The following is a 19,539-nucleotide window of genomic DNA, read 5'->3' on the forward strand; positions in this document are numbered from 1 at the left end:
TTTCAGTACTGTTCCCATTGTTTAATATGCATGCTTTATAAAGCATATGCAGACAGATTAATCCCAGCAGGGGCAGCTTGAGACTTCCAACCAATTTCAAGGGGTACAGGGAGCAATTGAAATGGTTAGCACAAGTCTGAAACAATGTACGTGACCTCCACTGACAAACTTAGGAGACATGCATCTCAACAATTGGAGGAGGAGCAGTGCAAAAAAAGGAAGCAACATTCTAATCCCTCCTCAGTGGCAAGGCACCCATCAATTATGCAAGGGGTGCATTCTGCACTGTCATGTTGCATCAAGTGTCACATCAGCATGCTACTCACATCCACCTTTATTTTCACTAACTGTTTCACTTCAAAACACACAGCATATATATGCACCACACCCCCCCCTGTATAGTATATGCTCAGTTGTGATGGTTAAACATATATAGCATGTTCCCAGTGTGCTGTACATCTCTATAGTGGGGAGAAAATGTCCATTTTGTTGGTGAGCCATGCTTGGCTACAATAGACATGGCTGACAGGTGACCACCTCCAATGATTCTGCTTCAGTTTTCCCATAAAACTCTTAATAATCCTTTAGTATGGGAGATAAACTAAGCATTCATGGCACAATTGTTCAAAGCAACTATCCTAATAAAATCATATCCCTCTATACTGTCTTTTGTTGTGCAGTACACCTAAAGAAACACCTTTTTAACAAAAGATCTCTGTCAAAGTTACAAACATATTACTTTCTGGCTCCAAATCATGTAACAGTTTACCACTAATATTTATGTTTTATCTAATTCCCAGGATGCTGGTGGTAAGACTGCTATGAATTTTCTATCCCTCACTCTGCATACATCATATTCTCTGTTGTGTTGACCAGCCTGTCACTGAAAAAAGTACTTGGATAAACTGCAAAGGTATGGAAGATGGAATGGCCATTTCAAAGTCTCCATAACCTCCTAAGAGATGGTGTGATAAAAAGTAGGTCAAGGTAAGTAAGTTGGTGCCTCAGACTGACCCAAAGGTGGGAAGACTCTTTACACTGACAAACACACACTTCATCCAGGACATTCTCTTTATTTAACACTGCAATTCACTCTCCTAGACATTGTCAAAGCAAACAAAATAAATTCCCATAAACAAAAATGAGAGAAAGATTAATAACCAAAGATATTTCACAGAAAATGTATATGCCAGTTCAGAACGGTTTTCGATCATTTGTTTGAATGGCAAAACATTTGTTGTTTGAAACAATGAAACAAACCCGAACACAAACGACTGGCCACAATGTCAACCCAAATGATTGACACATTTGAGTCGACATTGTGGCCGAAACCATCACGTAATAGCCGTATAGGAGCTAATGTAAATCAGACTCCTATATGACATACGTTTCTGCAGGAGGGCAAGCACCCCTGCCCCCCACACCCCACTACTAATATATTCTAACTCAGAGATCACACTACAGTGAGGATATGGATTAATTTCCAATCCCCACTGTACTGCGATCTCCATGCAGATAGTCGAATGTACTTTTGCAAATGCACTACTGCATTCACATAAGTGTGTTCGACTACCCCATCCATTTATGTTTTGTGCATGACATTCTGAATTTTTCGGCAGCAGTGCTGCCGACAGACTGTCATTCGCACAATCCATAGTAAACCATTCAGAACATAAGACCTGCTGTAATATTATACATAAATAATCATAATCTTTCTTAAAAGTAAGGAGGACACCATTTAGTACAAACAAATGTACATAAAATTTAAATTAAAAAACATGTACAAAAGTGGTTGCCAACCAGTATCAGTCTGGACATGCTCTGTATTAATCTTTGCCTTCATTTACCAGACAATTGTGTACAAAAGTTTTAGGTCTTTGTTGATTCATTCTATAAGTGCACGCAGTAGAAGGCATGATCCCAATGATATGTCTGAAATGAGTCATATTTGGAATCTTTCCACTACTCAGTTATAAAATGTGTTTTCTATATATGTGTGAACAGAACAGAGTGAATTCTGGTAGATTTTAGTCATACAAATTAATGACAGACAGAATTCATTATCTCAGCATGTACACCACAGCATTGTTGTGATAGTGAGGAAAAGATTGCATTCCAACATCAGCTGCAGGGACAACTACATAAAGTAGAACATAAATTGTTAAATTATTGATAATGGGTGACTTGAATGCACATATCTGGACAGACAGAACAGGATGAGGATTGCCTGGAGCCACATGGATGGGAAACAGGAATGAAGGAGAGGCCATTCTAGACTTCTGTCTGGCAAACTGCTTGATGGTAACCAACACTTGGTTCATCTAGAAACACTGTCACAAGATCACATACAAGAGTGGCCAACATGCAACTTGGGCAGTAAAGAAAAGGCAAGGAGATGGAATCTGTGATTACAAAGTCATCCCCAGTGAAACAAGTTGGCCCACCGCATAAATTACCGTTAGCTAAAAACGGCTACAAGAACTGGTCAGAGAAGACTCCAAGGTCAACAGAGAAGGGTGAAGACCTGGAAGTTGACTGAAGAGAAACTACAAGAGTTTATTAAATTACTCAGGGCTCTAGCCTCTCAGGAAGAAGAGCAAATAGTTGGAGCTAAAAAAGAATAGCATTGCCTCAAACAGCATGTGTAAGGCCTGTAGAACAAGCATCTGGCTGTGCAAAGTACATAAGGAAAGCTGATGGAAGAATGCAGAAGTCCAGGAAGTCACCCAAAGAAGGAGGGCAACAAAAAGTGAGAGACAGAAGAGACCAGACTAAGAAGGAATACTGGTTGGCTAGCAAACAGGCTAAGAGAACAGTTGCAATGGCAAAGAACAAGGTAACAGATGCACTCTACTACCTTCTGGAAAATGACTATATGGCACAAAAACTATCAGACTTCAAAAGAAAGATAAAGAAGATAGTCTGACACCCTTTGTATGGGATGCCTGCAGCAACCTGTTCACCTACAAACAGGACATCAAAGGCAGATGGAGACAGTTCTTTCAGCTACCTCTGATGAGGTGGTGGGGGACATAGAAGCTGTACTGCCCCTGACATAGTCTATGATGAGAGAAGGCAGCCACACTAGTAGTAGTTAGAACATGTACTGAAGGAAATGAATTCAGATTGAGCAGCAGGCTCAGATGAGGTCACAGCAAATATAATAAAGATGTTGGGTGCGATAGGGAAGCAATACTGGGAGAATTAAGGGAGACTATGTATGAGGACCCAAAGACTTGGGTAAAAACAATGTTGAGTATCACAGACAGGTTCCCTCTAGTAAAAACAATGTTGAGTATCACAGACAGGTTCCCTGTAGGAGCTGGTGTGCATCAGGATTAAGCTCTGAACCCACTGCTATTAATACTGGTGATGGAGTACATTGGCAAACAGGAGGGGACAGATCAAAGTTGCTGCATGTAGACTATGCGGCATTAAAGGCAGACTCTGAACAAGAACTTCAGCAAAGGATAGGAGCATGGAATGCAAAACTGAAGACACATGGGTTGTAACAGAGTATAGATACAACAGTTGTACTGGCAGCAAAGGGGGGAAACCAGAAGATGTTGAGAATTTAAGTAGGAGGGGAAATAGTGGACTAGGTTAACAGCTTCAAATATCTGGAAGGGTTAGCTGAGAAGCGAAGGCTGAATGAGAAGGTCAAAGCTACAACCAGAGGGGTTGCAACTAACTGGCACAGAGTTTCAAAGGTATTGCATAACAAAAGAATGCCAAAGAAATTAAAAGTAAGGCGTACTAAACAGTGGTGACCAGCAACTACTGTATGGTACAAAACTTGGGCAGTAAAAGCAGAAAAAGTATGAGGCTAAAAGTGACAAAAATAAAAAAAAATAATAAAACAAGACAAATACAAGACCATTTATGTAAAATAGTTCCTCTACCTAATGTTTGAGTGTTGCTATAGGACATATAATTATTGTTGGAGGATATATTCTATATTTGTTATGTAGGTTTGTACTATTCACACACACAGATGAAAAAATAGATGGGCAGTCTTGCACGCACACACATACTCAGATGCACATGCAGATGTGCACACACAAAGATGTCCAGCAATTACAGATGTTTCTTGATTGTGTACACCTCCAATGTCTCAATTACATGTATTCATACATTTCAAGCTCTTAGTACAAGAGTTCCATACCACGACTAAAATAATGGGAGGGACAAAGGCCCAAAATTGGGAAAGATTTTGAAGTAGCCAGAACAACAAGATTTGCATTTTTAATCCTTAAAAAATTCATACCAAGTCTGAAACTCAAATGTGGGTCATTATTTAGTGACTGAAAATCTTAGTAATTTGCCAAGAAAACACAAATTTTATGAGGAACAAACCAAAAACAGAAAAGAAGCCAAAACATAATTCTTTTTCTCCCTCTTTCAGCTAGAAAGGCAATTTTGGAAGAATACAGCTGAGCAGAGTAATAGGAACTTACCCTTTTAAAGCTAAAAAGCCCGAGTTCACAGGTCCAAAATTGAACGATCAACCTACACCCTATTTACATCAAGTTAACATGGTGGAAGAGGTCACTGAACTTCACTGGTAAAGAGAGGCCATCAAGATCTGAAGAATTATCTCAGGGCAGGAGTCAAGAAAGAGGTCAATATCTGCCAGTAAATGTGCTGATAGGACCTGGAGGTCACTTTTGTCAAAACATATGGTTTCTGACAAAAGTTTATTTCTATTTCATCAAACAAAGTCCTGGCAGTGAGAGACTAAGCATGTTGTATGAGCAAGTAGTAATAGTCCCCCTGAACGTTTGGTTGGGCTTGTTTTAGAAAGGCTACAATTTGAAATTGGCTATTGGCTTTTAAAGAACTCCCTGCATTATTTATTGCCAAGACCTTGGCACATGGAATGAATGGTTTACTTAGTTTCAAATTCATCAGTCTATTACAGTCAATATTTTAGCTCCTTTTATGGCAATAATACAGTTAAATTGTGCTCTACTGCTTCTGAAGAAACCAGGTGTGCCCCTTTGCCTAAAATTTCACACTATACATTCTATATGCACACATACATCTGTATTGGTATACATGTCTATTGTATCTGGGCACCTGCTGGTATATGTTGTATTTATTCAAAGAATTATATGTGTGTGTGTATTTGTTAAAAAAAAACAAGTGCTGCTTTTATGCCAACACACGATGCAGAAAAAGTAAAAGTAAGAGTATGACCTTTCATTGAATTATCTTCTTTTGAAGCAGATGCAATTAAAAGTCTCACTGATTTAACTTAAATGTTTTTACATAAAACATCTGTTACATTAGTTGGACAGTTTTGGAATCACAGCAGTAAAAGATGGCTTTCACACTTGTTTGACCAGTGGCTTTGGCCCATTTTTTTTCTGTAAAGCAGTGCAAGGATACAGTCCTCGAATATGCCAATTTTTCAATAGTGGTGTCTTTTTATGGTAACAGAGTTAGTAAGTAAAGGATATACATGGTGGGAGATGTTAGCTTACCACTTGCAAAATCATTGAGTTACATATCTGTGAACTTTTAGTGACTGTGATCTTTCGTTTGAGATCATCACTTCAAACTGTTGGCTGCAGTTCTTGTGGATTTAGTGGTTCGTTCTTCATTTAACAAACATGAATCCAAAATGCTCAGATACTTGTAAAATCCAACTGTGCACTGCATCTCATTTCAATAGTGGGGGCCATGTCCATATGCATGAGGCCTGCATCCCATCAGCATTTCAGTCATAACTATGGACAGCTGCTATCATCATCATCGTCATCTCTGGTTGCATTGACATTTTCCAGCAGACTAAACAGGCTAACATTTTCATTAATCTGTCATCACTTTCTCATCTGTAAAGGGTTTGAGGTTATTGGATATATAAATGAAAAAGTGGTAAAAATGTCAGAGCTGGGGGAGGAGCATGATTTGCAGGTCTAGAGCAATAATATTCTTTTACTTATGTATTTATTCCTGTTTATTAACCAGGCTAGAGCACTGATGCACATGGAACTTTCAGCAATATAAATTTACTAAATCTATACATGCCAATTCATGAGAAGCAAAAATATTAAATGAAACCAACTCTGGCACAAAAAGAAACTCTAGGTTTCAAAATAACAGGGGCATTTAGAAGAAAAAAAATTAAGGAGGAGGAAATAATTGCTTCAAGTCAAATTTATTTTCTCCAATTCATATAATTTATTTGTTAACCTGGAAGAGCCTGATTCAGCAAAACATTTTCACATTCAGCCCAAGAAAGTACAAAGTAAACAGGAAATTCAGTAATCTTAAGGGAAATTTTCAAAAAAAAAATGTATGGGGTAGGAAAATAAACATAGCTTGTATTGGTAGACTGTACGAAATTACTATGAGTGGGAATTTACATGCAGCTGTAAAATATTTACAGTGTATATATTATGTACTGTTTAGCTAGGAGAAAGAGTAAAAAGAGGGGCAAATAGTGGCTTGAGGGAAGAAAAGAAGGCAGAGACTGTCAGAAGAGAAAAGGCTGGTTGGAGAGTCATATTGAAGAAGAGGGTGTGTAAAAGTAGGGAATACTGTGAAAGTAGTCCAGTTTGGTAGTCAACTAATCCCTTGACTTGGGAAGCATTTGGAAATGGGTTGATCAAACAGAACTCTGACTTGTAATCTCAATTTCTTGAATGGTGAGTTTGCTTTTAGATAAGCTAGCTGAACTTTGCATGTCTGTGGAGACAAGTGAAGCAACGGTCAGTGGATGTTCTGTTGGTAAGATGACGAGAGGTTGAAAAATGTTTTGAGTAACAGCTTATAAGTTTGAGCCTTTTTAAAGCTAGAAAATTTAAGTTTCAAAGGTGGGAATGAAATGCTGTACCTTGTGTCTGTGAGGTAAACATCTAAACCATTATACCTAGCCTGGATACAATGGGAAAATATTACTTTTGTAGGTATAAGTATTGTGTTTGTGAGTGGATGTGCAAACTTGCTAGAGATATTATTTTCCAGTATGGTTGTCCAAGAGATTCCATTGAGTTAATTTCTTAAATCGAATAGACTTATGTTAGTATTTGTATGAAAGAGGTTATGTTCAATGGAGTTTTCAGTTAGCATGATTCAGAGTAAATGGGATGGGGCAGTGATCAGTAAAGCTGGAGGCAAGATTCTGATAGAGATTTGGTTTAGAATTGTTGTGATTAGCAGGTCTAGGAGATGTTATTCTTGGATTTATGTTGGATCTGAAGAACATCTTTAGCAATACGAGTTAGTGCAAGGTTGACTAAAGCCTTTAAATAAGAGTTTGTTGAACTGAGATGGTGTAGGTTGAAGTCTCCAAAGATGATGGATTCTTTAATTGGTATATTAAAGTGTAGTATTTACTGGAGTAGTTACTGGAATTTAGTGAGGTATGCCAGTGAAATTTGTTAGTAGAGGAAGTAGGGTCAGACAAGTGGTATTATTGCTAAGCAGCTGTACTGATAGCCAGTTGGGTCATGGGTGTCTCTGGATACGATTTCCTCTAATAGGGACACTTCATGTTGCTTCTGACTAAGCTGAAGGTTTGTCCACCAGTTCTTGCCCCTGGTCTAATATTGGTAGAATTAGGGAAGTAGTGGCTAAAGTTGGGGTGTTGTTTTTGAGCCACGTCTCTCATTGCAACACCATCTAGATTATACGTGCAGAGAATCACTTCAAAACCATGTAGTTGGAATATACAAATTTATGGGGTGGCATTAGCTTGTGCCCCTGAAAAACACATACAGTTGGTATTTCAGAGCTTTGTGGTTGATGTTTTGGTTCCTTGCTATCTTCCAAGACCAAGGTTTCATAGGGGAGCCTACCACACGGGCAAGATGTTTGGTAATCTGGAGACGAACATCACAATAGAAAAACTGTGAAATTTTCAAATTCTACAAAAAGTTTGCACTTCTTTATTGCATGACATGCAAAAAAACTGAACATATTATACACTGAAAAGATGGTTACGCTTTCTTCCTTATACATATTAACTGTGGACATTTCCTTGCTGCGTCACTTTGTACTGTCCCCAGCAATTTGGTACTGCACATACAATAATGAAGTCAGTTCTCATTTAAACACCATTTATGCCATTTTTATTAATTCACTTTTATTTTCCAGTATACTACAGCTGAATGAGACACTATTATGGCACAAAAATGCCCCTGTTAAGAAGGTATAGGAAGTTTTTCACCATATTTTTCTTTTAAGAAGGCCTTTAGGCCAGATTTCAAATTGCTGACAAAGCAAGTGACAAGTGCCATCTTGCTTTCACTCTACCACACTGGGCAATAATAAATCGCCACCCCACCCACACCTTAAAGGAGGTGGGGTTTGCACAATTCAGTATTTGCAAATGTCAAGCTATTGGATTAAAAGGAGCCTCAATATGCCCAAGCAGTTAATGAGAATCCATAACTGTTTAGGCTAGTGAATCTTGTTTCCGAAATTTAAAGTTCAAGATTCCCCAAAGATTCAACAGTTCTAATCCCAGCTAAAGATTTTTGGCACTTCAGCACCATCTCTGTGTCAGACCTGTATTTCATGCAGGGGCACCTGCCTACTATACCAGGTCTGACATACAGACAGAGTTGAATAACCATGAGGCTGTATGAAACCGTTCTAATGTAGAGCATACTGATGAAGGCAGGTGTTTAGGGCTATATATATTTAGGGCATGATGGCTCGAATACATATCTTGCCTGCACTTGGCCCCATCTAGATAGAGACAAGCATTTATGGCTAGACCATTAGAGGAATATTTCTGCTTTTAATGGTAGAGTACTATGAGGTATCTTCTGAGGCATTCAGGGAATGGCTTGTAATGCACTCACAACCATGGATGCATGTGATCCCAGCCCCCCCCGCCCCTTGCAGATTCCAAAAACCTTCATGTGTAACTAGGTTCAGAAGGAAGTCTGGTTTCTCATCGCAGTACCAACTTCTGTAGACAGGGAAGCTCTCACTTCACTGAAAAGTCCATTCGGTTCAATGAGCTTTGCAAATGATTGGCAATAAAAACAATAGTCCACTTTTGGAATTGGGTATAAGACTCTTGGATAACCCCCATTTGTATACACTGAAAGGGAATGGGCAGGGCAGAGCCTGGAGTGATTGCAAGAATTTGATTGGGGAAGTAGTCTCCTTCTCAATGGGGTTGATGGATTTTTCTCCCTCTTAGAAGTCCTTTTTGCTCTTGTTCTCTGTATTATTACTTGAGCACATTCATTCCCTGTTCTTGGAGAAATATCCAAAAGATATATATATATATATATATATATATATATATATTTTTTTTATATTATTATTATTATTATACATGTATTATGTGTATGTGTGTCTATCAGATTATTGAAGCTTCAAAACTTTGAAAGTCATATGATCAGGGCCTTATGGTCAAAGTTTTGAAATTTCGAACATTTTGAATGGAGATTGCTGTACAGCACAGAAGAGAGGAATTTACCCTTTTCTACAATGTAGTGCGATCTCAGAGATGGTGCATTTAATTAGCAAGAGGTCAGGGAAGCACAGCCACCCATGAGGGGGGTTTGCCCCTCTGCAAAAACATTAAAAATATAATTTTGTCTTTTTTAATGTTCAAAGTTCCAAAACTGCATTTTGAAGTGTCAGAACTTCAATAATCTGACATAGACTTATAGTTGCCCCCCCCCCCTTGCCTATAGTTGAAATAGTGTAATATGGTTTGTTTTTTATTTGTTTCTCTATGTAGTTGTGTTGGAATATAGTACATGCCGATTTCCTATGTATTTTCAGTGCTTTGAATTTTCAGGATTTTGGTCTCAATGTTTTGAATTTCAATGTTATGGGTTAGATAGAGAGATAGAGAGATAGATATGTGTGTGTGTGTGTGTGTGTGTGTGTGTGTGTGTGTGTGTGTGTGTGTGTGTGTGTGTGTGTGTGTATATATATATATGCACATACATACATGGGTGACAGCTTTGTTTTTGGGGGGGTACATGCAATTAGCATGAGAGTATTTTGTGCCATCTCCCACATCCCAAATATGAGGACATTTTTTTGTACTACCCTAACTACACCCTCTGTAATGAAATATTCACATCACATTTAAGACTTGCAATGTATTCCTTTTCTGAGGGCAGACCTTCATACACTTGCTATGTAAGACTACATTGGGTAGTAGACAAGTGAGCAAAAAACTACCTCTTTCCTTCTGAGGGATCATGGCAGTGTGCATCCTGCTTTGTCTCACCCTCACTCCAGAATGGTTCTGCCCATTCTCTACTGCCAACTTCATCATATTTGCAAGTTGCTAATCAAACCCAGGTCACCTGAGCTGTAAATCAGCATGTTATTCCTGTACTCCAACATAGTTTGCCATAGTGCATGTTTTTTCTAGCACCAGGCCTCCATCATTTGGAGGCAGGAATCCCAATATGAAGGCAACAGGAGCAGCTACAAGAGGAGGTTAGCAGCTGGCAAGCCCTTAGCAGCCCCATGCACAAAAACAGACATGACTATAATTTCATTGCATGCCTATTCCCCTGGGAGTATTTCATATTCCCCAACATAGGATTACATATACATCTTTCTCTGGCTGCAATTTTATGTCCCTCCCCCATTAATCAGCATCCATGAAATGCATAGGTAGGAGGAAAAACATTGGGCCAGTGAGGTAGAGTAAGGTACCATAAATAGTGAAAAGCTATGAAAAACTGGAAGCTTAAATCCAGATATTTAAGATTTGTTTTTATTTTGCATATAATGTAAATAGCATGCCAGCACCTATCTCAGAGATAGCTGGGTAAAAAAGGGTTATAGAAATCATTTGTTTGCAATAAGCAGACATTGTGTATGGTGTACGTACAAATAAGGTAGGGAGCATAAATAACCAAACTAAACCAATTCTGATAAAATTATACTGTGTGCCAAAGCTAAGAATGCATCTTTAGTGTAACCTTGCAGTCCTGCGTTTTACTACTTTAGTTAACTTTTCCATGAGTAAGCCCCTGAGCAAGTTATTAAACCAAGCTCTGTCCCTGGTTCAGCCCACTTCGTAACTCAGCAAGTACACCAGTAAGTGCTTCCACTCCGTGTGGATTGAATAAAATCACAGCTGGCAAACGGACTGAAATAACCATCTCAAATTTAATAATCAGCGGCTAAAACAACAACGAACAAAGCAAAAAACAGTACACACTCAGTTAAGCGCTTTCACCCAGCGCATCCGGGCTTCTTCAGAACTAACAATTTGATACAATAAAACTTTTTTGGTGCCAATTTTGTAACCTTAAAGACACAGTACATCTAATAAATTTAGTTGCAAGGAAATACAAATACAATACAAATGTATTACATGAAACACATATCTCTCATAGGACTGAGCATAAATAGACTAATGCATAATAAATGGGTGAAAATTAATATGCTATGTGAAAAATATATATGAATTTTATAACATATAAAATACAATGTATTTATATAGACAAAAAATATTTAAAACATTCATAAATGTCAATTGATATAAATACTAAATCATATAAAAGTCTATGAATTCATCAATATTTTATATTTAAAAAAATTTTAAAATTGTGTACAACTTGCATATCTTAAATAAATTATTGTATTATGAGTAATATATATATATATATATATATATATATATATATATATACATATATAAATACAATGTAATTGTAAAATTATTACTATTCATAAAAATGTTTAATATTTATAAAAAAATGTTAAATATAATGTAAAATTAAATATGATATAAAAATTGAGTGTGATATAAGAAATTAATAATGTAATAATAATGGTTTTATGGCTATATTATCATTTAACCCAGGCGGTGTGGTGGCATCTAAATATATTTGCCACCATACCTCTCTATAAAACTGAGTAAACTTATAAAATCTCCACCCAGCCCAGACAATAATACATCATGCCTTACAAAAGCAACCATTTAACAAATCCTCAACTAACACAGTCTGTATCCTCAGTACACTAACATCACTATGCACAAGTAAAGCATGCAGGTTATCATGCTGTTGGCCTGCCTTCACTGTCAAGTCCTTCTAGTTGTTTGAAGCTTTGAAATACTGAGGACCTGCACCCTCAGGTCTTCACTGCTGTGACCCTCCCCTCCACAGTGTCAGCTACTAAACATGTGCATAAAATGAATGAAGCACAGTTGTGAAGGACCTACATTCCAGTACAGCAGTGCTTAACTGCCATTCATTGCACTAAAGATGAAGAACACAACTCTGTTTTGCATTATGTTTTTTTGTTAGCTCAGTGATCAAAGCACCCCCCCCCCCACACACACACACACATACACACCCCGGATCATTTGTAGTTCAGACAGGAACAAAGAATTTCCACAGTGGTATACTAAATGGGCTCATTTCAAGCATACGTTTGATTGAAGATTTAACCTCTTCACCGTACCAAGCTTTTGCATCTTTTAACCCTCATATTTTCTATTAAACAGTCAACCCCCATTATTCTTTGGGCAAATATTCCATTAATCATATAAGCATTACTAACCAAATGTCAGGAGTAAAAGAAATGTACTGTCTATGCACATCCTGCAAGCAGAAGTATTATAAGGACACATTGCCTACATTCATATTTGTAAACAGACCCTTTCAAAAGTGACTCTATAGTCAGAGTCTATAATTTATACTTCAAATATCACTTTATATCAAAATAAAATCTCTACTTCTGTAAAAACAGCTAAATCACTCTTGGCCTTTAATTTTCTAATTTTAATGGACAAATATATTTTACTAATCTTAGTCTCTCTCCCAAGATACATTTGATATCCATTATAATTGTGCACTCAAACAACTGCTTGCAGCTCAGATAGTTAAGACAGGAATGATCATTAAAGAAACAAAAGGGAAAAAAATCAAGCAAACTATAATTATACTCTGAAATGGTAGTTACATATGGTCATAATGCATTTTTTTGTTGCAGAGGCAAGCACACCCCCAAATTAAGTAGTTCCCCTCCCATCTCCAAGATTACATATAGATAAAGAAAAATATAATGTTTTGTACCTTTTCTCTTTCCAACTTCTCCAGTCGATGATGATTTAACAAGAACGTCAGATCTGCCATTTATTATGTTTTGGGTTTCACAGAAAAAATAACTTATGATCATCTTTTAATCCCCCACAGAGACCCTTCAAATTCAGTGATAATTAATCCAACTTCAGTACCTATTCAGCCACTCAGAGTAGAGGGATAAAGCTCCCAAGCACAGCTAGCCAACCAGGGTTCAAATACTAGCTTGGGTGACTCACGGAGCAGGAGAGAGGACAGGCATTCCCTTTCTTAGTAGTTAGTGTGGGGTCATGGACATCTCCTATGATAATCCCTGTTGGACGCTGGAGGCCTTCCCATTTAGACCCTGGCTCATTGTAGTAAAGGGTAGTGGGCATGGTCAAGCTCCCACACAGGCAAAGCAATGCACTGCATACCCAACCCTGACTCAGACCACAAAGCTGCGTACAAGGAGAAGAGGATATGAAATGGGGAGGGGGCATGGATCCATGTTGGACAGCTTTAACCCTCAGCATAGCTTTAGGATACTTGCTGACCCCAGCACAAATTGTGGGCATTGAATTGGCAATGTTTGGAGAGCTGGTATAACCAGCAAAGGACATGGGGTATTGAGACAGCTGTCAAGTATAACAGAAAGTGGAAAGAAAAGATACATACAAAAAATAAATTCAGTATCCACAGTCAGAAAATCATAAATGAAAGCATCTCCCTGCTTGGCTAACTTGGTAACCCAGAATATAAAGTTATTAAATGTATGCTCTTCTGCTCACTCAGCAGTCTAGTACTGATCTGTTGCCCTCAAATTATGATAACAAACAAACATTCACTTTCTCTAGATTCTGACTTTTGTCTGGTTTCCTTTTGCCTTGCCAGCCTTTTTTTTTTTTTTTCAGAAATTCACTTAAAATCATGAAGAGATTTTTCCAAGTTCTCCCTACTGGCCAATGCACAAAAGTTACAATCATGTAGTTATGGTTTCAGATGTAGGGACATACCACTGCATTTTTGTACCCAATCCTTTTGTCTTATAACTTTCCTAAAAACATCTTGTACACTACAAGACTTGTCAACAGTTTCCACATTCTTGCTCATCAAAATTACCACATTATTTTCAGAAGCCTCCACATCTTTAAAAACCTGGTCTTGCTCTCACGTAAACTTATACAAGATTATTATACCATATTATTTTCTAAGTTAATTTAGCTAGGTCCTCCGTAGAGGCATAGACAGGACTTTTAAGACTGTGTATCAACTCCTACAATGTAGCTCTGCTTCTGCCACAAAGAAATAGCCAGCAAACCCTATAACTTAGCAGGATAAAATCACAGTAAATATGTCAGAGCAATTTTTAAATTGAAGTTTTAGCGAAATTTCATAGCTCAACATAAAGCATTTTTATGAAGCAGCATATGCCTTGGTATATGTCTGGCAACATCTTAGATCCTTTTTTTAGTACCCTTTGATTTTAATCACAGATATATGTAGTACATTGAACTGAATTTATTGTCAGTTAAAATAAGTTTCATTTACAGCTTGTCTCAATAAATATAATGCACTTAACATTATAACATTTTTTTAACATGCCTTACGACTATCCCAAAGACATTTTTCCCGTATAAAATAATATTATTTTCTCACTACACAGACAAAAACTGTTATTCTAAATAACATGTTACATTTATCCTCCTGTTCAGAAACCCTCAGTATGAAAAATTTGGTTTGGGTGTTTGATAAATACTCCATGCAGTATACTTAATATATGCATATTACTGCAATCTTAGAAAATGCCTCAAGACTAGACCATTCAGTCAGTGTTTGCTAACATCATATTTCAGTCCAGTTAATGTATTTCTTACTTCAGAAACCAAGCTCAAAAAGTATCTCACTCCTGATGCACTGAAGGCAGAAATAAACATGAAAAGCCTTGATCGCATAACAAAAGCTCATCCCCTGTCAGATGTGTCTTTTCTCATTTCAAAAGTTCTGCTTGATTACTTTATGTGACTATTAATATATGCTCCTATCTCTAAAACACTTGTCTGCACATTATCATTTGTTTTACTTACTTCTGGTTTCAAAAACTTTGCGGTCAACACTGCAGGACTGAAATCTTGATTTTCAGTTTTCTTGAACCCAGATTGCTGATTATTTCAGGGAAGTGGGGCTTTCATTACTGTCCATAGCAGTTCTTTCCTTACTTCTCAACTTTAGCAAGCCTACATCTTCCCTTTTGTGTGTGATAACCTCTGGCCTAGGCAAGGCTCTCCAACATTCTACTGAATAAAATTAATAAATACAGTTTTTGAAGCAAAAAACACTATAATGCTGAATAATCAGCCAATGTAGAGCAAGCTTAGCAGCTCTCACAATAAACGTCCAAGTAACAAACCTAAAAAAAATCTAATAAGGAACCAGTGCCAAGCTAATTCTAATTATCTCTTGCAACAGGTGTTTCTGCTTACAGCAGCCACTTCCTCCTATTTTCCCACACAATTCACTGAGTATACAGCTTGACTGCCAATTAAGTCAAAAGTCTAGCAGACACACCTCCCTCCAATGGTGATGTTTCCTGATGTTCTGGCAAATTTCTCCTATACTAAGTGCAAAGATCACACCAGATATCTCCTGAAAACCCTTAAGCCAGTAGGACCTACCCAGTCAGCAAAATGAAATAAATAAAATACACTAAATTATATTTTGATTGTATAATTAACCACAGGTCTGCTGTAATTGTTACTCACATCTATTAAATGTGCAAACATTTGAATATATTAGAAATCTAATAATGATTTATAAGTGTCAGGGAAATGCTCATGAGGTAGATGTTGTACTGGTTTCTGAAAGTTCCTTTATTGTCATTTCTTATTTATAGCCCATTTTAAGTATAGACAGCTGCCATTTGTTGTTGTTGTTGTTGTTGATAAAGTATTTCTTAACCAGGTAAACCAACTAGACACTGACCTCTCTTATTTAAGGGCTACAATAGAACATATGTCTGGTTAATTTATTTGGTCAGGAACATATAGTCAGGGGTATTGGGAATGAGGAAATCAAACTCTGAGGCTACAGGATGTAGTTTGTTAGCTGCTACAGCCTGAATCCTTTGCCTCCATGTGAACAAGCATGGAAGAAAAGGTGTTTTTTTGCTCCAGAGGAATGGCAAATAAACTAAGGCAGGGAGAAACAAAAGAAAAAATATAAATAGTGATGTTTCTTAAACTTAGCAAAATGGTATAAAATAAAAAAATAAATGATGAATAACAATGTAAATGACAGCAGGGATGAGCATATACTATTCCCTAACTTAGTCAGACTGTAATAAGCCAGACACACCTAACACCCCAGTCAGTAATATGCTGATGGTGATTAACAGTTGTAGTAGCAACAGATCTGAAAGGACAACATGCATATTCTACACAAGTTCTGCAATTGTTCAATGTATTGAACTATGGACTACAGAAAAATTCATGCATGTAATTCACAACCCAGTGCCACCCAAACCACTGATGCAGACTCTGCCTAGATGTTACTCAGTGTGACTCACTATCTTTCTTTAAACATAAACTAGATGACTGGGTGGATATCCACAAATGTAATGCATGGATGACTGGTATAGCCATCCTAGAGAAAGGAGGTGATACATGAGTGATGGTATTAGCAAGGCAAGAATATGGGCATGAGATGCACTGGGCTTGGAATGTCTGTGAACTTTCAACTTGTACAAAAGAACTTTCTTGCTAAAGTGCAGAATGCTTCCAATGGACTCTCACTACAGATTTACAAGTCCTACGTTTATTTCAAAGCCCAGGCAAAATGATACAACTTAATCTTCTATGTGTCTTTATTTGCTGCATCTCTGACAGTAGCAGTTCTAACCTTCAGTTTTAGCCACAGGCACGTTTTTTGTTTCTTTCCTCCAACTGTGGTGTCAGGTCTCAGAACACCCCTGGGCATGGCTTACTTACACCATTGCACACACCCTGTTGGGCATTATTGCTTGCATGTTTCAAGCAGAACTTATTACAGACAGTTCTTTTACTATTTGGTACAGCATGCCACCTTACTGCTGTCCCATTAAGAAATGAATGTATATTTACTTGTGTTAATATACTGCATAAATGTCAACTCCCTAAACACTTGATTTGTTCTGCTTTTACTTCCCGAATGTGCAATATTCAGGAATGAGTTACCTCTCCATGCATGTGCAATATGAATATTAGAATATTTCATACTACAACTGATGAAGTGCAATATTCTAAGCACTCACAATGTGAAGTCATAGTCTTGCAATACCTACTAGTATAATATTGTCTAATGCCTTCCTGTCCAATTGTGGCAATTTATTGTGTTAATATTTGAATTATTACTGTATATGCATTAGTCTTACTGGGATTAAAACTATATGTTCATTGTTATGTCTTGCACAGGGACCAACGCAATGTAATTTTATTCAGCTTGCACTGCTGCGTATATCTGATCGACAATAAAGTTTACTTTGACTAAGTTCCACAGTACCTTGCAGGATTTCATGTACTTCTCTTACTAACCTGTATTTGCTTATTTGCCTCCCTTTCTACAATTAACTGTTGTGTTTAAAATCAGAACTGTTAGATCAGTCATTGTTAAAATATTTAGTTTGGTAACCACGGGAGCCACTTTAGTAATTATATAAAGGTTATGAAAAAGTAACAGTACGCAGCTTTGATTTAATGAATAGGTGAAAATCACAGAGCTAAAAAAAGAAGAGGCAGTGACTGGTGAAATGGAAGGGGGGTTGACATTTGGAGGTGGTCAACACCACAGCTAGGAAAAAAAAGATGTATTTATCTTGTTGGCTGTGTATCTAGACAGTGATTCTGTTGGACTTGACACCAGAAATAATCCCTGTGAATACTGTTATAAGTGGAAAAGTGACTCAATAATATACTGCCATTTGAGGTATGCACCATAATACACACAATTTTGAGATTTAGACTCTTGCACCAGTGAAATTAAATTGGCCTTTTACTTTCAAATATTTAATTGTCTTGTAGCCTGTATTTCTATCAGGAAAATAGCATCCTTGCTTGAGATAACATCACTCTCAATATAGTAAAAATGGAATGCAAAATAATACCGTGTTAATGTTACCTCATGCCAATCAATTCCTTTTGTGCGATAATACTGGAATAGAAATGAAGTGCAACATTCTAAGGACTACATACTGCATGTCTACCTATACAGGATCCGATAAATATTTACATGTGTGGGCAAGAAAGAGGATAAAAAGGCATGGAGTAGGTTAGTATATGACTGAAGCAAGAGTCATCTCAGTCTCTTAGTATCTTCATTTCACTCTTTCTCTCTCCCCCTGTTTAGATCTTGTTTTATAATGAGCCCCTTCCAAAAGTCTAGCATCCTTATTCAAGGAAAACAACTGTAGCAGGAAAATGAAGGGGCAGACTTAGAAACTCTTAATTGATTTATGGATGGCACATTCCAGTTAAAAGTCCAGTTGTGTAAGGGGAATTTATAACAACAGTAGATGCTCAAATTGATCAATGCTGCAGTAGCCTAAGCTATTTGGGTTATATCCTGCCAAGGATATGATGAACCAGCTATCTTTTCAAAGCTTAAGGAAAATTGTCATACACTGTAAGGTACTCAACTGGAGCTCCATAAAAAAGACAGACTGCTAAAAAGCTTAATAGTTTTCCTGCCTCAAGAAAGGACTCTAGAGCCATGAAAGTAAAGTAGTAGAAAAAAATAATAAAACATATATACAAGGAGTATGTTGGTCCACCCTGGCAAAAACAGATAAGACACTAATAGGAGAATGGTTGGAGGGACAGCTACTGTAACAGTGATCAATTATTTTATCTACTGTTAAGTTACACTTATGCAACAGCACAATGCTCAATACGGATCCCTGTTGCAGTAATCTAAGCTATTTGAGTAGACTACCATAGCTTAGAAAAAGAGGAAGGAGGAGGAGGAGAAGTCCAAGAGCCCATGCAAAATGGTCCTAGAAAACCAAGTTCTAGAGTTGGAAAAACAATCCAGTCAATAGTTCTTTTTTAGAGAATAGGTGAACTGTACATCAGCAACCTACTGGAGAACATACGTTCTCCAGCAAGGTATGAATGTACAAGTAATGCCTGCTGAAAAACAAGTCCGCCATTTCACAGCAGCATATCAAGCTGACGTGGAGCTCAGACAGAAATAAACTAGTGGCTAACATTATTTTATGCTCGTTAAGCAGTGCTTCAGCTGTTTAACAGGTGTAAAATAAAAAAAGAAAAAAATTAAAATAAAAAAGCATGTGTGTGCGTGCGCGTGTGTGAGAGACAGAGAGTGTATGCATGTATGAGAGTAACAGAGAGACTGATCAATGATCAATTGAGCTATTTTACACTCGCTAATCAGTGCTTTTCCTGTTTAGCAAGTGTAAAAAAATGAATGAAATAGGAAAATGTGTGTGTGTATATGTATTTATGTTGCTGTCTGCATGTATGAGTAAATGTGTGCA

General features: G+C 37.3%; 1 long non-coding RNA gene across 2 annotated transcripts in view; it reads right to left on the reverse strand.

The window, feature by feature from the left end:
* Nucleotides 1–15,631, reverse strand: part of LOC122788348 — a 265,411-nt gene extending 249,780 nt beyond the window's left edge. The window contains exon 1 of one of the 2 annotated variants that reach the window (XR_006362648.1): nucleotides 15,098–15,631. This is a non-coding gene — a long non-coding RNA (uncharacterized LOC122788348). The remainder of the gene's footprint in view (nucleotides 1–15,097) is intronic. The other variant, XR_006362649.1, reaches the window with a different exon arrangement.
* Between the last annotated feature and the right edge of the window lie 3,908 nt (nucleotides 15,632–19,539).

Source organism: Protopterus annectens, chromosome 13.part0 (genome assembly GCF_019279795.1).
Source record: "Protopterus annectens isolate FY-2018-M chromosome 13.part0, PAN1.0, whole genome shotgun sequence".
Classification (NCBI taxonomy): Eukaryota; Metazoa; Chordata; order Ceratodontiformes; family Protopteridae; genus Protopterus; species Protopterus annectens.